The 26,808-nt window shown below is 39.1% G+C and overlaps 1 protein-coding gene and 1 pseudogene across 2 annotated transcripts in view; both read right to left on the reverse strand.

Annotated features, from left to right (window-relative positions):
- The window catches only part of SNTB1 (syntrophin beta 1), a 300,877-nt gene that overhangs the window by 112,842 nt on the left and 161,227 nt on the right, over positions 1-26,808 (reverse strand). The window lies entirely within an intron of this gene.
- On the reverse strand, positions 2,796-4,624 carry LOC117079124 (annotated as a pseudogene).

The following is a 26,808-nucleotide window of genomic DNA, read 5'->3' on the forward strand; positions in this document are numbered from 1 at the left end:
CACATGCTTAATCCTGCTGCTCAGTGTTAATCAATTGAGAATATTTTAGAATCAAAGATGACCAAACATTGCATCTTTTAGGAATTTTGTCTGTAGCACATTTAGCTTCCACTTAATCCTCAGACCCGTGGTGTGAAGGCGTGAATTGGCTTAGGAAGGGGTAACAACGGGGAGAGAGCACTTAAAATATTATATATTTAAAGTCCAGGCCCAGCACGCTGGCTTACACCTGTAATCCCAGCACTTTGGGAGGCTGAGGTGGGCAGATCACCTGAGGTCAGGAGTTCAAGACCAGCCTAGCCAACATGGTGAAACCCTGTCTCCACAAAAATACAAAAATTAGCCAGGCATTATGGCGGGTGCCTGTAATCCCAGCTACTCAGGAGGCTGAGGTGGGAGAATTGCTTGAACCTGGGAGGCAGAGGTTGCAGTGAGCTGAGATCCAGCCATTGTACTCCAGCCTGGGCTACAGAGTGAGACTCAGTCTCAAATAAAATAAACTAAAATAAAAATAAAAGTCCAACACCAAAGCTTATGCCAGAACTCTAATTGGATTACTGGAGAAACAGAGTGAGAGATCTGTATACTGTAATTGTGGTAAAAGAAGGAAATTCTCAACAGATACTTTATGTCATTAACTTTTCATTTTGAAGTAATTATAGATTAGCATGGAGTTGCACAAATAGAACAAAGAAGTCTGGGACGCCCTTTACCACTTTCCCGCAGTGGTTATATTTTACCTCCTATAGTACATTATCAAAACTAGGAAACTGACATGAGTACGATGTGAAGGTATACTTCTATGCCATTTTTTCATGTGTAGATTTGTGTAAACCCCACTGCAATTACAATGCAGAACTACTCCATCACCACAAAGCAGAGATCTTTAATCTCCCCCTCAACTACCCCTTTTTAGTCATGTGTCCCCCACCCCCACCACATACCAAATCCCTAGGCAACAACTAACCTGTTCTCCATATCTGTAAATTTTAGACAGATACTTTTTAATTGCATAGAGAAAAAAAAACCCAATATTCATTCATGTATAATATGCAATAAATATCATTTATTCATTCATGTTTACATTAGAAAGATACAGGGATTTGGAAATTCAAAGCTGAATAGAATTATCCATTTATTAACTTCCTTTCATCCCTTAATACTCATGCTATTATTCACTGAGAATTTACTATGTGCCAGGTAAACTTTTAAATCATTTTATATTATTATATATAATGCTTCTAATAGCCCTGTGACTGATATTATTAACCCCCCCCTCCCCTTAACAGAAGAAAAAATTGAACTTTGGAGAGAGGGAGAGAGGAAGAAACAATTTACCCAAGGCCACACTGTTGTTGATGCTGGGATTCAAACCCATGTTTTTTTAAATTTTTATTTGTTTATTTATTTATTTATTTATTTATTATTATACTTTAAGTTCTAGGGTACATGTGCACAACGTGCAGGTTTGTTACATATATATACACATGCCACGTTGGTGTGCTGCACCCATCAACTCGTCAGCACCCATCAACTCGTCATTTACATCAGGTATAACTCCCAATGCAATCCCTCCCCCCTCCCCCCTCCCCATGATAGGCCCCAGTGTGTGATGTTCCCCTTCCCGAGTCCAAGTGATCTCATTGTTCAGTTCCCACCTATGAGTGAGAACATGTGGTGTTTGGTTTTCTGTTCTTGCGATAGTTTGCTGAGAATGATGAAAACCCATGTTAAATAGGCTCAAAAGCCTGTGAATTTAAATACTATACCATGATACCTCTCCTTGAGATTGGACAATGTCCTATGGGGGGCATTCACTGTCTTCTGCAGTGATGTGAAGTGTAGTATTCATCATCAACAACTATGCCCAATAATGTTCCACCTAGCTCCTGAGTTTCAAAATAACAATTTTGCAGCTGGCTTGAGAGTTAGAAGACCCAGTGCAACTTGGCTTCATTAACATTTGAAACCAACCTTTTACAGTGACTAAACCGTTTTACCACAAGCATAAGTTGTAGAAGAAGAAAGTTTTGGAAAGTGGGATGTCACTAGGAGAACTTTAGCCATAATTAGTATTCTTTTTAAGGAATTTGCAAAGCCAGTCTCCCCAGTGAGATACCAAAAATTTTATGTGATGGAACAGGGAATTCTTTCGGTGACAACTGTGCTCACACAGAGGAAAAAATCTCATGCCTCTTAAGCATGTTTCAAAAATATGGGTAATAAATCTAAGGTGAGAGTTTCCATTCTCTCCCTAAGTTCTCACTCTTCAGTCAAGTTGCAGAGCAGAATACAAACTAGCATTCTCAAGAGCATCAATGAGAGCTTAACTTGTTTTTCTTCTATTTCTTTAAAGCTTTATTTTTAATTGACAATGATGGGCTGGGCGTGGTGGCTCATGCCTGTAATCCCAGCACTTTGGGAGGCTGAGGCAGGCGGATCACAAGGTCAGGAGTTCGAGACCAACCTAGCCAATACGGTGAAACCCCATCTCTACTAAAAATACAAAAATTAGCCAAGCATGGTGGCGGGTGCCTGTAGTCCCAGCTACTCAGGAGACTGAGGCAGGAGAATCGCTTGAACCCGGGAGGCGGAGGTTGTAGTGAGCTGAGATCGGGCTACTGCACTCCAGCCTGGGAGACAGAGTGAGACTCTGTCCCAAAAGCAAACAAAACAAACAAACAAACAAAAAAACAAAAAATAAAGACAATTGTGGTTATTAACTGGCTTCTCAAGTTATTCTACCAATATTCATTATTCTAGGAGTTTAAAACATACAAATACTTCATTTACAATATTTTCTTTTGAAGGCCTTTTAAAAAATTTCGACAAGGCTAACTTTATTCAAGCAAAGAACAGAAGATAATTTTAAAGAACTCTACCTCCACCATCTTTCCTAACTTAAATCTTCATTGAGAAATTGTGCAAGATTAAGTTTACTTTTTTCCAGCACTGCTGTTTTGGCTTGTCTTGGTAGTTTCATTTTCGTTTCTGATTCTGGTTCTAGAACTTCATGGTCACTTTCAGAGTCAGCCTCAGCAATCTGATGTCTCCTCTTCATCTTAGCTGAAGCTGTCCCTTTTCTCTGTCCCCTGTTAGTCTTTTCCTGACTAGATTTTGATGCCAGAGTTGCTTTTACATCCCTAAGAGTCATATGTACTTCCTTATTCTTTTCATCTTCATTTTGAAAAATAGTTGTAGTCAAGTTGGCATCCTGTGCTGCTTCAAGCCTAAAGAATTTGTCACCAAATTCTTTATTTCCTTTTTGCCAACTGAATCTTGATTTTCTCCAAAGCTTTCAGACGTGCCCCATCCTTTACTTGCTCCAGAATCCCATTCAATAGAACCGGAAGATCTTTTGCAAGATGGTTATTGAGTTCTAAAGAACTCAATGCTTTTATAGAGACCCGAATTTCTGGTGAGCATGGACTTGTTGAGATCTCACTGCCAATTTTTATAGCCAAACTGTCATGTACTGTTAAGGCCTGATAATCTTAGGAATTCTTGGCCTGAGGATTTAATCTGCTTGTTCTCGTCAAATCTATAAGTAACTCAACAACATTTCTGATATCAATTTCAGCTAAAGGAGAAGATGCAGGAGCACTGGCCAGTGTTTGCAGGCTTGAAAGAGAAACTTCTTCAAAGCATTCCTGATCAGTCCTGCTTGCAGAAGCAAACATGGGGGAGAACACACCTAGGCAATGTTGAAGTCGAACATCCTCTTCAGTCACAGGACTCTACCATTACAAAATTAAGATGGGAAAAATTCCTGCTGCTGACCCAAAGCCCAGAGAACATTGGCTTGGCTAGTCCTTCTGTGGCTCCTGTCCTAAGTGTAGACAGAAAGGAGTTTCAGAACATTCTTCGCTATAAGGCCTTTTCAACTTTTTATGACTCTTGCTCATCAATCACTGTTTATCTCTGCACCTTCATATTAAAAGGCTTTGGTGTTTTAGGTTTAAGTGGTTCAACCCCAAACATTATCAGCTAGTCAAAGATTCCCTTTAAAGCACTTATTTTTGTTGTGACATCATCAATTTGCAAAACCTGCAATAATAACACAAAGTGTTACATACAAAATCCTGATTCTGTAGTCTGCAGCTCCTGAGCATAAAACAGTCAGATTTCTTACTGTAGGGTAAACATGTATTATCTTAGGAAGAATAAAAAATTAAATGATCCCATTCATGGCTGCACTTATGCCTGCTGAAATGGACATCTGCTTCAACAGTTCATAGCATAAGACATTCTATAATGTTTCTGCGTTATTCTTCTCTATGTGGACTTCTTTAATTTCAAATTGCTCTGTCTCTTTCAAAAGGTTTCTTTTGATATCTTCTAATGCTTTTATTTCTTCTTTTAATTTTGACGCCGAGTTAAAATCCTGTAAGGTAATATAATTTTCCAAAGCTTCTTTGGCTTCAATATGCTTAACTTTTATTTCAGCCATCCTGAGTCCTTCCTTTCTTGCATCAACTGGGTCATCATAAACACCAACAGTAACAATGGGTGCCCCAATCTCTGAGATAATTTCTGTTCTCTTATTATCATCTATAATAATATGCAGCAGTCCTTCAACAAGAAAAGGAACCATGGATATTGGGGTTGTCGGTAGAGTAAGAATCTCCTGTCAAATAGACAGCGTTTTTTTTCTTCCTCCTTCTTCATTCATATCCAAAGACTTAATAATTAGAATCAATTGTCAATCAAAAAAACCTCATGACTTTTAGGTTCTTTTCAAAGAAATGGGTAATAAATCTGGGGTGAGTTCATTGTCTCCCAAAGTTCTCACTGTTCAGTAAAGTTGCATAGCAGAACACAAACGAGGATTCTCAAAAGCATTAATGAGATCTCAGCTTGCTTTTCTCTCCTTTCTTTAAAACTTTATTTTTAATCAACAATGGTGGTTATCAACTGGCTTTTCAAGATATTCTATCAATATCTATTATTCTAGAAATTTAAAGCATGCAAATACGTCATTTACAATATTTTCTTTTGAAGGCTGGCATTTGTTTTCAAAGAAACGACATGTTGGGAAACAGGACTCCACAGGTGTCACACACACACAAGTGATGCCAGCAAAAATGAAAGAAAGAAAACAGTATTTTCTTTGTTGGGTTGCCAGCATGGCCCTAGGATAAAGCAGACTTGCAAACAGAGGTATAGGCTAGTGATGCAGACACCCATTTCTTCCAGGTTTTGACAGTGCTTATCATTATTATTAATTTTTAAGTCAACTTTTAAAGTATAACCTACAGACGGAAAAGTGCACAAATTGTAGGTGTCCACCTCAACTGTATTTTTGCGAAGAGAATATATTTGTGTCACCATCACTCAGATCAAAAAATAGAATATTACAGTCATCCCAGAAATCCCTTTTGTATACCCTTTCCAGCTCCTGTTCTCCAATATAATCACTATTCGAATTTCTATGGATTAACTTTTGCCTCAGGCAAAAATGGATGACTGGATCATTTTTTGTTGCTACCTGAAGTGTAGGGAGGATCTAGGACAATTTCTGAGGCAACGTTGAAGTACCCGGTCCCATACTTGTTGGCAGTGACTCTCAAGGTGGGACCACAGACCAGCAGTATTTGCATGCAAATTATAGGTTCCCACCTCAGGCCTACTTAACTAGGAACTCTGGGGATGAGGTCCAGCAATCATCCTCCAGGAAAATCTGACTCTAGTCAAGTTTGAGAAGGGCTGTGCCATAGGTTCATTTTAAAAAAAGGACTGAGCTTGGTTGTTTGCCAGGCTTCCCAATGGCTGAGAGGGACATGGAATGGTGAACTGAGCTCCCCCCATCAGTTTTCAGAGGAAGAATACAAAAGACACAGAGCAGAGAGGCCTGTTGCTTTTTATCATCAAAAAGAACAGCAAGGTTCTCAACCAAAAGTATTCTTCAGATATCCTTTAATAGGCTTCTTTTTAAAAAATCATTCAGTTAAATATAAATGGTTGGACCCTATCCCAGTCATACTGAGTAAGGTTCCAGAGATTGAAGCCTGGGCATATGCTTTAAATGTTCCACAAATTTATATAGATTAAAGACCACCGCAGGCCTCTCTGAGGCCAAGCTGGAGCCCCCTAATGAGCTGCACCTATTGGTAGTTGTCCCCGGAAGAGTAATACAACAGATGGTTCCTGGAGAGTATGTTAGCTATGGACTACTGACTAACAAATTCCCTTCAATTAAAATTTGGCTTAAAATTCCAGGCCAGCCACAGTGACTCATGCCTGTGATCCCTGTGATCCCCACACTTTGGGAGGCTGAAGTGGGAGGATTAGTTGAGCTCAGGAGTTTGACACCAGCCTGGGCAAGTAAGGAGGACCTATCTCTACAAAAAATTTAAAAAGTAGTCAGGCATGGTGGTGCACACCTGTAGTCCCAGCTACGTAGGAGGCTGAGGTGGGAGGATTGCTTGGGGCCAGGAGGTCAAGGCTGCAGTAAAAGTCACGATTGCACTACTGCACTCCAGCCTGGGTGACAGAGCAAGACCCTTACTGAAAAACAAAAACAAAACAAAACAAAATTCCAAACATCTGTTATCTCACAGTATCTGTAGGTCATGAATTTGGGAATGGCTTAGCTGAGTGGTTCTGGCTCAGGAATTTGCAGTTAGGATGCTGACAGGGGTTGCAGGCATCTGAAGGCTTGACTGGGGTTGAGGATCCACTTCTAAGATGGGTCCCTCTTATGGCCATTGGCAGGAGGCCTCAGTTTCTTGCCATATGAGCCTTTTCCAAAGGCTGCTTGAGTGTCCTCCTGACATGGCAGGTGTTTCCTCCAAAGAAAAACAGGAACTGCTATGCCTTTTCTGACCTGGTCTTCAAAGGCACACACCATGTTTGTTGTTACTGTTTCTTTGATTTTTAAATTTCAATAGTTTTGGGGGAACAGGTGGTTTTTGGTTACATGGATAAGTTCTTTAGTGGTGATTTCTGAGATTTTGGTGCACCCATAACCTGAGCAGTTATGGGTACCCATGTACCCAATGTGCAGTCTTTTATCCCTCACCACCCTCCCACCCCTTCTCCTGAGTCCCCAGAGTTCATTATATCATTCTTCTGCCTTTGCATTCTCATAGCTTAGTTCCCATTTATAAGTAAGAACATTTGATGTTTGGTTTTCCATTCCTGAGTTACTTCACTTAGAATAACGGTTTCCAGCTTCATCCAGGTTGCTGCAAATGCCATTATTTTGTTCCTTTATATGACTGAGTAGTATTCTGTGGTGTATGTATATCACATATTTTAATCCACTCATTGGTTGATGGGCATTTCGGCTGGTTCCATATTTTTGCAATTGTGAATTGTGTTGCTATAAACATGTGTGTGCAAGTGTCTTTTTCATATAATGATTTCTTTTCCTCTGGGTAGATACCCAGTCATGGGATTGCTGGATCAAATGGTAGTTCTACTTGTAGTTCTTTAAGGAACCTCCATCCTGTTTTCCATAGTGGTTTTACTAGTTTACATTCCCATCAGCAGGCACACCATGAGTTTTGGTTTATTCTTACTGTTAGAAGTGCGTCAGAAGTCCAATACACATTCAACAAAAGGAGAATTAAGCTCCACTAGGATACAAGGAAGAGTACCAAAGCATTTGTAGACATATCTGTATCTTAAAACCACCATAGAGAAGCTTTCAGATGAAGTAAAGTCCTGCAAAGAGCCTGTTTGCAAATGTAGAGGTAGAGTTTTTGGAGCTGTGAACCAGTAGCCTATGAAGATCTTGCAGATCCAAGTAAAGAAAGAAATCATTCTTTTTAACTAAGCTTTGACTCTGGATTATAAGATGATACATATGGTAGACTTAAGATAGGGGTCAATGACAATAGGAGAGATGACAAAGAGCCTCTCATTGACCACACATGAGGGCAGCATGAAACCACCAAATATGATGGTAGGCTAAGAATTGTTGGGCTGATCTGACAAAAGTGTGGCATGGAAAAGGTGTCAATTATTTGTGCAATGAGTAATTAAAATAATTCAGCAACTTACATTCCCTCTTTTTCCCTCACCCCCAACAAAACCCAAAGGGAGAGGAGAAAGGACTACAAACTTCCTCTTTTAATATCAATGAGTTCTACTATCTAAGGCAAAGGATAGGTACTTGGTATCACTGAAGTCCTTCACATCCCTGGGTGACAACTCAAGATTCTCAACAAGGTCATGGGGTGATTTTACACCTATATATCCCCACTACTTGGCATTAACTGAACTTCAAATAAACACATTTTGACCTAATTTGTTATTTGACCTCATTTTACCAAAATGTGATCCAGTGTAATGCACGTTCCAGAATAGAAAGTGGTAGGGAGTAAAGAAATTCCATTCCTGATTGGTTGTGCAATAGTTATTTCAGCCGCCCATATTCTTACCAATGGAAAAGATGCATGCTGGAATAAACACTGGCTTTATGACTTTCAGACTGACTTTGTGACTTATTGGATTCAGAGTGGCTTTATGAATTATTGGCTGTGATGCATTAGACAAGTTACTTAAACTCCCTAGCCTCAATTTCTTTATCTGTAGAATGCCTCAATATACTTGTCTATTGAGATTATTGAAAAGATTAAATGAAATAACATGTATGAGATGTCACAGTGCCATGCCCATCTTGATCAGTTTTCCTAGTTTACAATGAATAGTCTTTCCAAATTTGTGCACAATAAAATTGTATTGGTCCAATGAAGCATGGAGAGTCCTCCAGGGCAGGTGGGCTATAGTCCAACTGCTTTCCAGAGTACTGGGATTTGAAGAAAAATGCAAGCCCCGGGAAAAACCAAAAGGTTATACAAAGGCTCTTTCTACTATCCTGGAATGAAAACAAAATAACTTCAGGGAAAGATGCATGAGTCTTTTGCAAGATACTAAAAGATTTGGGGCAAACCTAATAACATGTCACCCTTTAACCCATCTACCTCTTTATTCTAAAAACAAAAGAGAGCTATATGAGGTTCCTGTTGAGGGGCACAAGTTAATGAGTGTTGTGGCCATAACTAGAGCTACAATTAGCTTTTGCTTTCTCATAGCCTGAGCTAATCAGTGACTCTGGGGTGAAAAGAGATGAGAAATGGTTTCATTTTTTTCAGTAGGTTTTTGCTGATAACATACGTCAAAAGAACCATTTTGTAGGGTCAAATGTTTAGTATTATGTGTTTTCTTAAAAAGGTAGTTTCAACTTCAATAATTACATTATGAACATATGGAAGGAGGTAAAATGAGGAAATGCAGTAAGAAGAAGGTAGGGAGAAGGAGAGAAAAAGGAAAACAGAAAAAAATTCAAGAGTGAAAACTAAGTGGTGTGTGAAAATGTCACTGTGCCTGGGTGGTTGAAGTCATTAAAGTCAGAGAGCCAAAAATACCTAACAGAGTGGAGCGAAAAAAGCGCAGGACAGAACAGTGAGAATAATGTATCACTGATGTAAAAACAACTCATATGATGCTTGTAAATGTGGAAACTGTAACTATCCCTGGAGGGGTATAGAGATGAGTTCAATTAGGAGGGAAACTGAGTGACAGGAGGACAAAATTGGAAGGGAGATTTTAACTGTATAACTTTGTATCTTTTAAATTTTGTTCCATTGTGCATTTATCATGTATTCAATGCATTTAAACAGAAGAGGAGAAGGACGGGCCATAGAATAGATCTGTTGGTTAAAACCATCTTGTCTCAAGCCCAAGCTGTCATTTGTAAACTATGCTTCTTATGGGTATCTGTTGTTTGTCTGCCATTTCCATATCCTGCTTTTCTGGTAACAGGCTTTATCCTCATTCTCATTCTATGTGGTCTGGGGGATTTGATGGCTTGAGGGTTGTAGGTATGAAACAATTTGGACCAAAGAGATCCAGGCCCAGAATTTCTGCTGGATCCAGTGTAGTGCACATTCCATAATAGAAAGTGATAGAGAGTAAAGAAATTGCATTCCAGGAATAATTGTTAAGGAGACTTTTTCCCCTCCTCATTGTAAATACTGGGGGGTTGGATGCAATCATAGATCTGTGATGACCATCTTGCCATCGAGAGGGAAGGGCCTGCTCTTCTATGTTCCTTTTTTTTTTCTTAAGCCAGTTCAAGTTGGGCTACTTTCAAAATACAACCAAAAGTCCTGACTCATACACTGACCTCAAATAGGTCTTTTCATTTCTCTGAGCCTTGAGTTTCTTCATCCCATATAAAATTGAGATGGTGGTGGTAATGATCAAAGTGGTGATGATGATGATAATGAAGGTGATAACATTCACAGGGTTACTGGAGTATCAAATGAGGTAATAATTAGGAAAGTGCTTTGTGACCTGATGTTAGTAGTTGTCACTTATGTTTTTAGCATTTAAGACTTTCTGTTGACTCAGTAAATGGGGGAAAAAAACTATATTAGTGAACATAATGTTTTCTTTTTTATATATATATATATTTTATTATACTTTAAGTTCTAGGGTACATGTGCATAACGTGCAGGTTTCTTACATATGTATACTTATGCCATGTTGGTGTGCTGCACCCATCAACTCGTTAGCACCCATCAAGTCATCATTTATATCATGTATAACTCCCCAATGCAATCCCTCCCTCCTCCCCCCTCCCCATGATAGGCCCCAGTGAGTGATGTTCCCCTTATTATCTATACCTATAGGTCTCTCTTAGAAATTCTATTAGTAAAGAGTCAAGGCATGCATATTGAAACAGAAAATCCCAGTAAATCTCTTGGGTTACAAAACGGAGTAAGAAACATGCAATGCTGTCACAGCCAATTAGCAAGTGTTCTAGAACACGGATGAGGTGTCTGGCATGTGTTGTGTGCTGTAGAGGCAACTGGAGTACATGGTCTCTGTCTCCAATTAACTCACCATGTGCAGTGCATTGAATAGTGTCCCTCCAAAATTCAGGTTCCTGGGGAACCTCAGGATGTGACTTTATTTGGAAATAGGATCCTTGCAGATGTAATTAAGGGAAGGATTCAGATGAAATTCTTATCTCATTATCTCATCATTCCACCCAGTGTATTAGGGTGCGTCCTAAATCCAGTAAGAGTGCTATTATAAGAGACAGAAAAGACACAGAGAGACGTGCAGAAAAGAAGGCGATGTGAAGGTGGAGGCAGAGATTGGAGTGATGCAGCCACAAGACAGGGAATGCCAATGAGGGCAGGCAACTACTAGAAGTTAGGATAGAGGCATGAAATGGTTTACCCTTCAAAACATCCAGAAAGAACCAACACTGATGACACTATGGTTTCAGACTTCCGGTCTCCAAAGCTGAGAGAGGATAAATTTCTATTGTTTTAAGCTACTCAGTTTGTGGTACTTTGTTATGGCAATCCTTGAAAACTATTACACAAATACATCATGTAACTATCTTCCTAGGCATAGCAGAACCAGGACTGCACTACTATTTAAAATATATGGACGCTTAAAAAAATTCATAAGATGAATTTAGATCATTTAGAGCTGTGAAATCACGTGTCCATTTTAGCTCACTTTGGAGTTAAAAAGTTGTCTTCTTGGCAAGAAATCTTACTCCCACCAACATTCAGTTTTATAGCCCAGAAAGAAAATGGGGAACCATTCTGAAGTAAGGAACATATATATAAAGCATGCTGGCCCAGGGTAGGTCTTTACTCAGTAAAGGACAGTGTCCTCGACTTCCTTCTTGGGGTAAAGAAAATCTAGACAACTTCCTTGCTGGCTGATGAGCCCTACATTTCTGGAACTAGGGAAGAAGAGGGAGGGAGGGAGTAAAGCAACAATAACGTCAGGATGGCTGATTGGAGCTATTTTCAGCAGGCCAGTCTTTTATAACTCCTATTTTGTTCCCCAGTTGAACTGACCACTGCTTGATGAATTGTGTTTATCTGTCGTTCAGTGATAAAGTTCTCTTTTAATTCCCTGCTGAATAGAAATATTTAGGGCAATGCCACAGCTGTGTTTATTCTCACACTCCACCACAGTTATGTAAATACTGCCTATGGAACTATTTCTGATAACAGCCCATCCCAACCCCAAGGAATTATATGCTCACTCTCAATGTCTGCCAAGATGAGCCGTTTCAATCCAGCTTGGCACGGCATATGAATGATATCACAGCTTCTCAGAGATCATTTGGCAAAACTCACAATAAAAGAGTAATTTTCTTCCCCTCTTGCTCTCTCAAAGGCTTCCATAGAGTCAAATGGTATTTCCCAGCATCCCCTACTTCCTCTGTTTAGAAACATGAGGCTAACACATAAAACGTGAAGCCTCCTACTACGAAATTAATAAATAAAACAACTTACAACCTGACAATGAAAGTTTCAAGTGACCTTTCCCCTCCAAGTGACTCTGGAGAAAACACAGATGAAACTAGTCAGGAGGATGAAGTTTCGCTGGCTTGCAGCAAATTCGGGGAATCTAAGAGAATTCAAACCACATGGTCATTATGGTCGCTTTCAGTTCCTCAAATCTGTGATTCCTATGGTTGATGAAAAATACTTCTCGACAGACAAGTAACAGTGGTTAACTCTAGATCATGACATTTTGGGGTATTTTTATTTCCACCTTTCTGCTTTTCTGTAGTTTCCAATTTTTTTCAATGTAATCAGGAAAAAATTAGAAAACTTTTTAAAAAAGGAATATTTGTAGACCTTTTGCAATAATGTCATTGATGAAATGCTTCAGTAGAAAGAACTATTCTTATGTGAAAACGATAACACCAAAGCAAAAATCAGATTATTTAAAAAATCCTAAAATGGGTTGTAACTACAAGATGTAAAAGAAAGAGGTAAAAAGATTGGTAGTAATCACATTTGTAATGAGGATAAGTATTTGTTCCGTGAAGATGCAAACTCCACCACCATACTTGTTCACTTTTCTCATTTTATCCTCATACCGTCCTACGAGGTGAATGGTATTAATGTGTCTATTTCACAGATAAGAAGATGGTGTCTTAGCGGGGTAGCCCATCCTGCCTTTTCCCATTAGTAAGAGGTAAAACTGGAACTAGAACCAAAGTTCATTGGACTCCAAAGCCCATGTCTTAATCATTATGCTCCATCTAGCAGGATGGTTATAAAATGTGGTGTTTGGAAAGCAGGGAACATATTTCATGTTGGTTGCTGTTCAATATCTTTTGAATATCCTTCCTGTGTATTTGGAAAATTTTCCAAATTACATATTGAGCTTCCCAAAGATAGAAGCCAGAATCCAAGTTCCCAGCCTTCCTTGTTGCTCAAGGACAGAACCACTCACACTGAATGGCAATTCTGAAGCGGGCAACATCAGGAAGTAAATGTGCATAGACATGCATAGACTCCATCATCTGGAAGGCAGGAAGGAGGAGGTACCCCATTTTTAGGTAGAGCTCGGCCAATCTCAGATGTCATTGGTGTGAGCTGAAGCAGTGTGTGAGTTGTGAAACAGTTGTTATGAAGGCGACAAATGGGTATTTTCCCTAGAGCAGCATTCAGGATTGGTTGGTGTTGAGCTTCCACAGACTGTTTTTTTGAAATTTTGAGGAAATCCGTGAACACCATAATATCCTTAACCAGAGTTGATTCTATTGCCTGAAACTACAATCCTCAGCTAAGAATGTGGATTTAGGAAGCTGGTTGCCATGATGGGAACCAGGGAGATCATTTAAGGAATGTGTAAAGTATGAGCAGTTAATGAAAAAGAAACCAGAAAAGGTGTTCTGGTATTTTTCACAAAATCCTATTTCAAAAACAGGTCATGCATGATACAGTATTCTGCTAAGCTCTGAAGGAACTTGACAATATCTCTCATGTTGGCTAGATTTCAGTTTTTCAGTGACACATAAATTTACAAAATACGTGAAGAATTTCAGCACTTTGACCTTTCCTTGGGAAATGATATCATTATTAATTTTACAAGAAAAGTCAGCTAATGTCAAAACTAAAGAAAACATTTTGTTTTCTCACTATGCATATCATCTATACCTCCCAAAATATTCTGTGGTTTTACCTTGCTCAACTGATTTTAAAAAATAATAAGCCATCTAAATAGACAAGGTGCTATGTAGGGCAAATAAATGTGCATTTGTCTTATAATCTTAGTACTTACATTGATAAATAATCTATCCCACAGCCCAATCTAGATCACACCATTTGGAGTCTGAGGGCCTACTTTTGCTTCTTTTGAATTAGATTATTTTAGACTAGGGTTGCCAGATTTAGCAAATAAAAATGTTGGATGCCCAGTGAAACTTGAGTTTCAGATAAACATGGGATAATTTTTTAGTATTAGTATGTCTCGTGTAATATCTAGTGGTGGAGATGGCATAAAGTACATGAGTTAGAAAAAGGTATAGAAAATAAAACTGACAGGATGTTATGATAGATTAACTGTGAGGCGGCGGGGAAGACAGAAGTGTCAAGGTGATGCCTAGGTTTCGGGCTTAGACAACTAAATTAATGACAGTGCTATTTACTAAGATAAAAAACTGAAAATGATTCAGATTTGGAGAGAAACACTGTGAGTTTGGTTAAATATCTCCATTTTCATTTGGATATGTTGTTATAACCTGAGACTTATAGTATATACATGTACAAGCTACTCTTCAAGAGTCTGTTTTTCCTATGGTTATTTTGTTTTAATGCCATCAATATCTTTCCAATAATTGAAGTTGGATGACCCAACATCCTTGATGCCTCTTGTCCTCTTCTCTAGGCCCCAGTATACAAGTTTTATCAGTATTATCTTGGCGGTATCTCCCTTTCAGAATAGCTAGCCAGACTGTAAGTTACCAAGTTTTCTCAGTGGAGTTGGGGCAGTGACTAACCTAGGATGGGATGTAAGTTTTATTTTCTAGGCCAACTTTTTTTTTTTTTTTTATACTTTATGTTCTAGGGTACATGTGCACAACGTGCAGGTTTGTTATATATGTATACATGTGCCATGTTGGTGTGCTGCACCCATTAACTCGTCATTTACATTAGGTATATCTCCTAACGCTATCCCTCCCTGTTCCCCCGACGACAGGCCCCGGTGTGTGATGTTCCCCTTCCTGTGTCCAAGTGTTCTCAATGTTCAGTTCCCACCTATGAGTGAGAACACTCAGTGTTTGGTTTTCTGTTCTTGTGATAGTTTGCTGAGAATGATGGTTTCCAGCTGCATCCATGTCCCTACAAAGGACATGAACTCATCCTTTTTTACGGCTGCATAGTATTCCATGGTATATATGTGCCACATTTTCTTAATCCAGTCTGTCACTGATGGACATTTGGGTTGGTTCCAAGTCTCTGCTATTGTGAATAGTGTCTAGGCCAACTTTGATTAAATGGTAGCGGTTGCCTGAAATGATGTCTTGAAAGGAATCTGAAGCCTCATTCCAGGCTCATCTAGGATAAGTGTCATAATCATTTATGGATGTTTGCTGTGGGCATGGAAATGGAAATTGGCAGCACCCATGCTGCCTACTTAACATTGCTAGAAAGCATTTTGACTTATACCTCTCCAAAAATAGGCCACTTTATCTCCTCATTGCCCCACCCTTGGATCAAGTCCTGGATTTTTTTCATCTAATAATCTCTCAAGTACAATCTCTCATTATGTCAGAGTTTCATGTAAAATAATAAGATTTATCTGTCTGACCCATTTGCAAAATTGTGACAAAAATGCCTTTTCATTCATCAACTTATCAATTACTTTTTAGTGCCTAGTAATTGCCAGACATGCCAGGAGGCATGTGAAGAGAACTCAACACAGATACTGTTTCGGTAATCACTAAGATCATACTCAAGCAATCTTGAACAAGCACATGCTTTCTTAAATTTTCAAATAACTCAAGAAATTCCTAATGTGAGAGAATCATTTGTACCTATTTTAGGTGCAGAGAATCATCACTCAATTCTCAATAAATTATTAAAACAATTACTTACTATGTGAATTTAGCAGCGCTTATACATAATAACAGTACTTCACCATTACCAAAATATCACTCATCCATTGAGTTGTATTTTCTACTAAATCCTTCCTTAGTGAGAGTACAGGAGGAGAAAAGGGGAGAGGATATAGATAAAGGCATTGTGTCTCAGGTTTCTATGTAAATAAAGATGTGTTACCTGTAGAAGGCAGTAAATTAAGTTATTAGTATCTAAGAACCTTTTAACAGGAACTATCAGTAGCTGCCACCCAGCAGAGAAGAGGGCCATGAGAGAATGATGAAGAGGAGACAGAAGCTGGATGGGACAGGAAGGATTTAAAGAGAATCTATCACATAAAGGGACTAGAGAGTAGCCAGGGAACTTAGGTTCAGGAAGTAGGAAACATCATAGGCAATTTAGTTAGTACAGGAGAACTAGATACAGACATAACTCAGAGATATCATGGGTTCAGTTCCAGACCACCACAATAAAGCAAATATGACAATACAGTGAATATCACAATAAAATGAATCTCAGGATTTTTTTTGGTTTCCCGGTGCACGTAAGAGTTATGTTTATATCATACTGTAGTCTACTAAGTGTGCAATGGCAATATGTCTAAGAAAACAAGGTACACACCTTAACATACAAGTACTTTAATGCTAAAAATTGCTAATGATCATCTGGGCCTTGAGCAAGTTGTAATCTTTTTGCTGGTGGAGGGTCTTGCCTCAATGCTGATGGCTGCTGACTGATCAGGGTGGTGGTTTTTGAAGGCTGGCATGGCCGTGTCATTTTCTTAAAATAAGACAATGAAGTTTGCCACGTCGATGGACTCTTCTTTTCACAAAATATTTCTTTGCAGCGTGTGATAGTATTTGATAGCATTTTATCCTCTGCATAACTTTTTATCAAAATTTTAGTCAGTCCTCTCAAATCTTGCTGCTGCTTTATCAACAAAATTTATGTAATATTGTTTTTATTTGAGACAAAGTCTCACTCTGTCTCCCAGGCTGGATTACAGTAGCCTGATCTTGGCTCACTGCAACCTCTGCCCCCTGGGTTTAAGCGATTCTCCTGCCTCAGCCTCCTGAGTAGCTGGGACTACAGGTGCATGCCACCACGCCTGGTTAATTTTTGTATTTTTAGTAGAAATGGGGTTTCACCATGTTAGGTAGGCTGGTCTCGAACTCCTGAACTCAAGCAATCCGCCTGCCTCAGCCTCCCAAAGTGCTGGCATTACAGGTGTAATCCCAGTTTATGTAATATTCTAAATCCTTTCTTGTCATGTCACCAATTTTTACAACATTTTCACCAGGAATAGATTCCATCTCAAGAAGCCACTTTTTTTTTTTCCCTCATCCGTAAGAAACAACTCCTCCATTTGTTCAAGTTTTATCATGGGATTGCAGCAATTCAGTCACATCTTCAGGTTCCACTTCTAATTTTAGTTCTCTTGCTATTTCTACCACATCTGCAGTTACTTCTTTCACTTAAGTCTTCAGAGTTATCCATGAGGATTGGAATCAACTTCCAAACACCCATTAACATTGATATTTTGACCTCCTCCCATAAATCACAAATGTTCTTAATGATATTTAGGATGGTAAATCCTTTCCAGAAGGTTGTTGATTTAGTTTGCTCAGATCCATCACAGGAATTACTATCTATGGCAGCTATAGCCTTATGAAGTGTATTTAAGAAATACATCTGCCTGTATCTAGTTCTCCTGTGCTAGAAATACATTTCATAAGGCTATATGATTCATGCCTTCACTCATGATCATGTCTTAAATAAGACATAAGAGTTAAAATTACTCCTTGATCTATGGGCTACAGAATAGATTCTGTGTTGGCAGACATGAAAACAACAGTAATCTCCATGTATATCTCCATCATAGCTCTTGGGTGACCAGTTACAGTGTCAATAAGCAGTAATATTTTAAAAGGGATCTCTGTTTTGCTGAGTAGGAGGTCTCAACAATGGTCTTAAAATAGTCAGTAAACCATGCTATAAACAGATGTGCAGTTATCCAGGCTTTGTTTTCCACCTATAGAACACAGGCAGAGAAGGTTTTGCATAATACCTAGTGGCCCTAGGAGATTTAGAATGGCAAATAACCATTAGCTTCAACTTAAAGCTACAAACTACATTAGCCCCTAACAAGAGAGTCAACCTGTCCTCTGAAGATTTGAAGACAATGACTTCTCCTTTCTAGCTATGAAAGTCCTAGATGATATCTTCTTCCAATTCCAGGCTGTTTCATCTACATTGAAAATCGATTGTTTAGTGAAGTCACCTTCATCAATGACCTTAGCTAGATCTTCTGGATAATTTGCTGCAGCTTCTACATCAGTACTTGTTTCACCCTGCACTATGTTACAGAGACAGCTTCTTAAGCCTTATGAACTAACCTCTACTAGCTTCACACTTTTCTTCTGCAGCATCTTCATCTCTCTTAGTCTTCAAAGAATTGAAGACAGTTAGGGCCTTGCTCTAGATTAGGCTTTAGCTTAAGGAAATGTTGTGGCTGGTTTGATCTTTTATCCAGGACACTAAAACTTTTTCCATATCAGCAAAAAAAGCTGTTTTGCTTTCTTATTATTTGCGTTCACTGGAGTAGCACTTTGGTTTCCTTCAAAAACTTTCCCTTTGCATTCACAGCTTGGCTAAGTGTTTGGCACAAGAAGCCTAACTTTCAGCCTATTTCAGCTTTTGACATGCCTTCCTCACTAAACTGAATCATTTCTAGTTTTTGAATATAAGTGAGAGACGTGTGACTCTTCCTTTTACTTGAACACTTAGAAGCCTTCAAAGAGGTATTCACTGGCCTAATTTCAAGATTGTTATGTCTCAGGGAACAGGAAGACCTGAGGATAGGGAGAGAGATGGGAGCAAGGGAAGAACAGCCAATCGATGGAGCAGACAGGATACATATAACATTTATGCATTAAGTTATCTGACTTATATGGGTATAGTTTGTGGTACCCTAAAACCATTACAACAGTAACATCAAAGTTACCGATCACAGATCACCATAGCAGATACAAAATAATAAGCATGTATGAATTACTGTGAGAATTACAAAAATGTGACACAGATACAAACTGTGCACAATGTATTGGAAAAATGGTGCCTAGAGACTTGCTCAAGGCAGGGCTGTCACAAACCTTCCATTTGTTAAAACCAACAAACCAACAAACAAAAACAAACAAAAAAACCAGAGTATGTGCAAAGCACAATAAAGCAAAGTGCAACAAAATGAAGCATGCATGTACAGAGAAAAAGCAGAAACCAAAGTTATCCTAGTTAAATGCATGAATGAATGAATGATCAAAGACAATTAATAAACTAACAGGAATTTCGAGACCATTTAAACCAATCACTCATTTCACAAGTGAAAAGCCTAATTTCCGGAGAAGAGAAATTATTTACCCAAGGTCACACTTGCAGGTACTATTATTGAGCCTAGACTCCAGATTTCTTTTTTTTTATTTTTAATTTTTATTTTACTTGAAGTTCTGGGATACATGCGCTGAATATACCGATTTGTTACATAGGTATAACATGTGCCGTGGTGGTTTGCTGCACCCATCAACCAGTCATCTAGGTTTTAAGCCCCACATGCATTAGGTATGTGTCCTAATGTTCCCCCTCCCCTTTCCCCTCAATCCCCCATAGGTCCTGGTTTGTGTCCATGTGTTCATTGCTCAACTCCCACTTATGTGTGAGAACATGCAGTGTTTGGTTTTCTGTTCCTGTGTTAGTTTGCTGAGGATGATGGCTTCCAGCTTCATCCATGTCCCTGCAAAGGACATGAACTCATTCTTTTTTATGGCTGCAAGTCCAGATTGCTTAACAACTAAGTTTATCTATGTTCAGAGAATGGGGAAGGAGTAGAAAACTCATGGTGTGCTGGAGGCAATTTTAACTTTTTAAATCATTTTCCAGAGAGCTGGTCCTAAATTTGTGACTAGTAGCTCTTTCTGTATTTTAAACACTCACTGTACTTTGTAGATATTTCACTGTCAAGGTCTTTATGGAGATGACAGCTTCATAATTATTTTCTCTGTGGAAGTCTTTGCTCAAAGACACTTTCACCTCTTTTGTAGATAGCAATAATCATTTTCATTACCTGACTGATTTAAACAAGCACAAACAAATAAATCAGCTACCCACAAAATTGCTACTTAAAAAAATCTATATCTAAACTATCTAGACAAGTTTTAAATTGTCATGCAATTCTGCAAAGAAGGACAAAAATCAGAATAATGCAAATGCTCAATTCAAGTTTTAAAAGGTCACACTACATGAAATTCAGTCTTTCTTATCTTATAGTAAATGCCAAGGTGCCAGACAAGTTGGGAAGAAAGTCAGTCTCTCTGTGAAGCAGCAAAGCTATGAAGTTAGATTTGTTTTGTTTTGATTTCATTAGTTCCTGTTTTTTAAGATAATGTGTATTAAAATAGTAGAACAGAAAAATTGTTACAGATGAAAGAAATTAACCCAAAACTTTCTACTTCTTGACCTCAAGGTGCATGGGGTGGGTTGAGAGGGGCAGGCCATGGACAGCGAGAGGAGAATACTGTGTGTGTGCTGCCAGGGAGACCTTCTAAACTCCTAGGTGGTCAGATGTCTGCCTCTGCCTCACAGCATTCCAAACATTTTTTCCCTGCAGATGTGTGAGGCAAGTGATTCAACTTTACATCCAGCAGTGTACCCTTGGACAATTTGCATGAGGGGTGATTATCAATTATCATGAAAGCATGGACTGAAAGTAAGACTTAAATGTACCTTCTACAAAAACGTAAACTGAAAGAGGTCAGATTTTTGGGTGCAGCAAGTACAAACAACCTTAATCATGTTTGAATCATTCATTCAAAAATATTCCTTGAATGTTTTTTTCTGCTAGGCAGCCTGCTAGGTACTAGGAGTTACTGAGGCTAGAAAACATAGCCATGGGCCAGGCGCGGTGGCTCAAGCCTGTAATCCCAGTACTTTGGGAGGCCGAGACGGGCGGATCACGAGGTCAGGAGATGGAGACCATCCTGGCTAATACGGTGAAACCCCGTCTCTACTAAAAAATACAGAAAACTAGCCGGGCGAGGTGGCGGGCGCCTGTAGTCCCAGCTACTCGGGAGGCTGAGGCAGGAGAATGGCGTAAACCCGGGAGGCGGAGCTTGCAGTGAGCTGAGATCCGGCCACTGCACTCCAGACTGGGCGACAGAGCGAGACTCTGTCTCAAAAAAAAAAAAAAAAAAAAAAAGAGAAAACATAGCCATGGCCTTCAAAGAGCTCACTGTCCACAGAGGCTGAAGTGTATGTGTGTGTGTGTGTGTGTGTGTGTGTGTGTGTGGCGGCAGGGGGTGGCAGGGGGATTGGAGGGGAGCAGATAGAGAACTCAATGACTGCCATCTAGGAGAGGCCACATATCACAGAGGTTAGAATGTCGTTAACAGAGCCAGTTTGGCTTGGTCCATGTACTGGCTATGAGCTAAGTGGCCCTGAACAAAGAAATTACCTCTCTGCATCTGAGTTTCCTCATCTACAGATAGAAATGGACTGAATTACATGTACAATGACTAGAAAGTGATGACCCTAAAGCTTACTTCTGAAGGAAGAGGAAAAGTTAACTAAGCCAAAAAGAAAGAGTAGAGGCCAAGGGGAGAGCATCCCAAGGACAGCAGCAGCCTGAGGAAGAGACATCAGTATGAGAGTACATTGCACATGCACATGATGGAATGTGCAAGAAGTTCTTTTTTTTTTTTTTTTTTTGAGACCGAGTCTCGCTCTGTCACCCAGGCTGGAGTGCAATGGTGCGATCTTGGCTCACTGCAACCTCTGCCTCCCGGTTCAAGCAATTCTCCTGTCTCAGCCTCCTGAGTAGCTGGGATTACAGGCATGCGCCACCATGCCCAGCTAATTTTTGTAGTTTTAGTAGAGACAGGGTTTCACCATGTTGACAGCTGGTCTCAAACTCCTTACCTCAGGTGATCCACCTGCCTTGGCCTCCCAAAGTGCTGGGATTACAGGCATGAGTCACCGCACCTGGCCACAAGTAGTTCTTGAGTGGCTTAGAGGTGTTGGGGAAAGGTGGGCAAGAAAGCAAAGGGACAGACAGGAGGCAGCGTGAGGACCCATTGACAGAATTATTCAAGCATAATGACCTGATCAAGCTTGTATTTTAGTGATATCATGCCGGCGAGTCCACATTGGAAAAGACAGAGACTGGGGGCAAGGAGACCAGCCAGAATGTCTCTGCAGTTATAATGGAGGCACAGTGAGTGCAAAAGAGAGAATGCTTGAGATACTAAAGATCCGATTACAGCAGAGTAGGAGGGCATTCTATTATGACAGTTTTATTTCTGAATTAATGCTTGTATATTTAGGAAATTGTGTCCTCCAAATACTGAACTCAAAAATTACCCATCCATGGTTACCGAGTCTGCTAGGCATAGGAAGACAGGGGATACAAAGATAAATTAGATGTAACCTAAGCCATTTATAGCCTAGTGAGGCGGATGGTACCAAAATAATTATAATACATGGCAGAACAGGTGTGCCATTCAGGAAGCACAGAGTATCCAAGGAAGGAAAGCCATGATATGTGTAAGGATCAGAAAATACTTCAGGAAGATGAAAGCATTTGACATGGGGCTTAAGGAATAAGAGGATTTTGACAGGTGGAGAATGAAGAGAGAGTATTCCAGTCTGTGGGAAGATGATGACCAAGGACAGAAATGTATGAAAGCTGAGGATGTTCAGGAATAGCAAATAGTCCAGTTTATCTGCAAGACTATTTCTATAACTGCATTTATTTTTTAATAGCTTTATTGAGGTATAATTGATATGCAATAAATTGGATGTACTTTAAGTGCACAATAATTTTAGACATACATACCCCCCCCATGACAGTCCTTCCCCCATTTCTCTCATTATAGATTAGTTTGTATTTCCTAGAATTTTAATAAATAAAATCATATAGTATGTCTTCCTTTTGTCTGGCTTATTTCACACAGCATAATTGTTTTAAGATCCATCCATGTTGTAGCATGTATCAATAGTTCATTTGTTTCATGGCTAAGTAATCCATTACATGGATACAGCACTGTTTGTTTATTCATCCTTCAAAGGGAAAGTGGGTTGTTTCTAGTTTTTGGTTATAGTAATAGCAGCAAATAATGCTTCCATGAACATTTGTGTTTTTGTATAGACACATACTTTCATTTATCTTGGGTTGATAGCTAGGAGGGAAATTGCTGGTTCATATGGTAGGTGTGCCTTTAACATTTTAAGGAATAGCCAAACTGTATCAGAGTGACTGTACCATTTTTCATTTTCAAACGGAAGTATATGAAGGTCTGAGTTCTTCCACATCCTCGCCAGTACCTAATATAGCCATCCTTTTTAATTTTAGCTAGATTCATATGAATGTAGCAGTATCTCACTGTGTGGTTTTAATTTGCATGTGTGCATTGACTAATGAAGTAGATCACCTTTTCCTGTGCTCATTTTCTATGCATCTATCTTCTATGACCAAGTGTCTGTTTACATTTTTGTCCTTTAAAAATTGCATTGATTGCCTTTTTATTATAAGTTTAGAGATTTTTTAAATATATAGGCTCTTGGCTGGGCATGGTGGCTTATGCCTGTAATCCCAGTGCTTTGTGAGGTCGAGGTGGGTGGATCATTTGAGGTCAGGAGTTCAAGACCAGCCTGGCCAACATAGTGAAACCCCGTCTCTACTAAAAATACAAAAATTATAGCCAGGCACGCGCCTATAATTCCAGCTACTTGGGAGGCTGAGGCAGGAGAATTGCTTGAACCTGGGAGGTGGAGGTTGCAATGAGCTGAGATTATGCCACTGCTCTCCAGCCTGGGCAACAGAGCAAGACTTCATCTCTAAATAAATAAATAAAATATATATGATCTGGATACAGGTCATTTATCAATACATACTTTGCAAATATGTTCTCCCAATCTTTGGCTTGTGGTTTTATTCTCTCAATAATAGGTTTTTAATTCTAATGAAATCCAATTCATCAATTTTTCCTTTAGTTATCGTGTTTTTAGTGTCTTATCTAGAACATTTTCCAAACTCAAATTCAAAAATGTTTTGTTTTCTGCTAGAAGTTTTATAGTTTTATGTTTCACTTTGAGGTTGATGATACATTCGAAGGAATTTTTGTATACAGTATAATATAAAGATTGAAGTACTTTTTTGCATTTGGATATTTAATTTTTATAGCACTCTTTGTTTAAAATACTATTTTTCTTGAATTGCCTTTGTACTTCTATTGAAAGTCGATTACCCATATATATGTGAGTCTATTTCTGGACTCCTTATTAGGTTTCATCAATCAATTCATCTGTCTTGATGTCAATACCCCACTGTTTTGATTGCTGTAACATTATAAAAAGACTAGAATGAAGTGCTGTTTGTCCTCTAGTTTTGTCTTTTTTAAAGCTGTTTGGTTATTCTGAGTCCTTTGCATTTCCATATGAATTTTAGAATCAGTTTTCCAATTTCTATTAAAAAATCCGCAGAGATTTTGATTAGTATGGCATTGGATCTACAAATCAATGAGGGAAGTGTTACCATCGTAACATTATAGAGTTATTCTTTTCTGCAGATACATATTTCTATTTGATGTAATTTTCTTTCTGCCTGAAGCCTTCCTGTAGTATTTCTTGTAGTGCAGGTATGCAGGCGATGCATTCTTTGAGCATTTGTATGTCTGAGTAAGTCTTTATTTCACCTTAATTTTTGAAGGATATTTTTGCTGGGTATAGAATGCTACTTGGCAGTTATTTTTATTTCAGGACTTGAAAGATGTTGCTTAAATGCCTTCTCATTTGCATTTCTTCTAGTGAGAAATCAGCTGCCACCTCTTTGTTCCTCTCATTATAAATTAGTTTGCATGTGTAATGTGTCTTTTTTTCTTTGGTGACTTTTTAAAATTTTCTTTTTATCACTGGTGTTGAGCATTGTGATTACAATGTCTTTGGTGTCATTAGTTTCATATTTCTTGCATGTATGGTTTATTGAGCTTCTGTGGACCTGGGGGTTTACAGTTTTTTTTTATCAAATTTGAGTAATTTTCAGCCATTATTTCTTCAAATGATCTTCGATTCCTTCTCCCCTTTGTGGACTCCAACTATAGGTGTATTGGGCTGCTTGAATTTGTAGCATAGCTCACTGATTCTCTGTTCATTTTTTAAAAATTATCTTCTCTATGTTTCATTAGGAATAGTTTCTATTACTAGGTATTTTTTGCTATGAATGCCATTCAGTGTGTTTTTCATCCACACATTGCTTCATATTCAGAAGTGTGATATTAATTTTTTAAAATTTCATGTTTTTACTTAACTTTCTGATCGTAAGGAATACTATTATATTAATTATTTAAGGTCCATGTTGGATAATTCTAACATCCATGTGAGTTCTGGGTCAGTTTCAATTGATCAGTTTTTCTCTACATCACGGGTCAGATTTGCTCCTTCTTGGCATGCTTGGTAATTCTCTCTCTCTCTCTCTCTGTCTCTCTCTCTCTCTCTCTTTTAAGAGACAAGGTCTTGCTCTGTTACCCGGGCTTTGCTGCAGTGGCACCATCATAGTTCACTGCAGCCTCAAGCCTCTGGGCTCAAGCAGTTCTCCTACTTCAGCCTTCTAAGTAGCTAGTACTACAGTTGGCTCCAGCGAGCCACCACACTACAGCTCACACAGGTGAAAGCTGGCCCCTGGCTGCCCCTCCCCTGCCCAGTAATGTACCTGCCTCAGTGGTTTAGTGGTCATGGAAATGGAGAGAAGTGTTTGGAAATCCATACGTGAGGAAGAATAGAGAGGACTCAAACAGTTCATTTAGGACACAAGGAGATACAGGAGAAAACATTTCCCAGAGTCCTAGACTAATACACAAGTTAAAATGTGCACCACACCTGGTTAATTATTTTATTTTATTGTAGAGATGGGGCTCTCACTTTGTTGCCCAGGCTGGTCTTTGGCCTTCAGCAATCCTCTGCCCTTGGCCTCCCAAACTGCTGGGATTACAGGAGTGAACAACTGCGTGTAGCCCTGGTAATTTTTTCATAGGTACCAAATATTGTGAATTTTACATTATTGAAGGTTGGATATTTTTATATTCCTAAAAATATTCATCAGTGTTTTTTTTTTTTTCTGGGACACAGTTATTTGGAAACCATTTGGTCTTTTCAGGTGTTTCTATTAAGGTTTGTTAGGCAGGACTGGAGTGGTATTCCATCTGGGGCTAATTCTTTCCATAGAGGTGAGGCCCTTATGTGTGCTCTACCCAATGTCCCATGAATCATGACATTTTCCAGTTCCACTGGCAGGACAGGCATTATTTCTGGCCTTGTGTGAGCGCTGAGCACTGTTTCTTCTCATCCTGTGGTGTAGTTTTTGCCCCGGCTCTGTGTAGTTTCCTCATACACATACACTGATCGGTTCTCAGCTAGACACTACAAGACCCTTTTCAAAATCTCCAGAATTCTCTGTGTAGTTCTCTCCTCACTGGTATCTGCCTTGTGAATAGTGGCTGTTTTGGTCTTCCAGACTCTCAGCTCTGTCTTCCCAACCCAGGGAGTCTGTCAGCCTCCCCTGCGGTTCCCTCTCCCTGGGTCATGGCTTGAGAGATCAAGACAGGGGCACTTCTCAGAGGGGCATCTAATTTGTTTCCCATCTCTCAGGAGTCATTGCCTGATGTCCAAGGTATTGAGCATTGTCGTATCACACATTTTACCTGCTTTTTTGTTTGTTTCAGGAAGAAGAGTAAATATAGTTCCCTTTACTTCATCTTGGTCACAGTGGAAGTCTTCTACCATGCTTTTTCAGGTAAGTCTTTAAGATATTGTCTTTTCAGTGTGACAGTCTTTATTATGAAGGCATTATGGCATTTCCTTTGATGTTCTAAGTGACAGATAA

This window comes from Trachypithecus francoisi, unplaced genomic scaffold (assembly GCF_009764315.1).
Source record: "Trachypithecus francoisi isolate TF-2019V2 unplaced genomic scaffold, Tfra_2.0 Lachesis_group7, whole genome shotgun sequence".
Classification (NCBI taxonomy): domain Eukaryota; kingdom Metazoa; phylum Chordata; class Mammalia; order Primates; family Cercopithecidae; genus Trachypithecus; species Trachypithecus francoisi.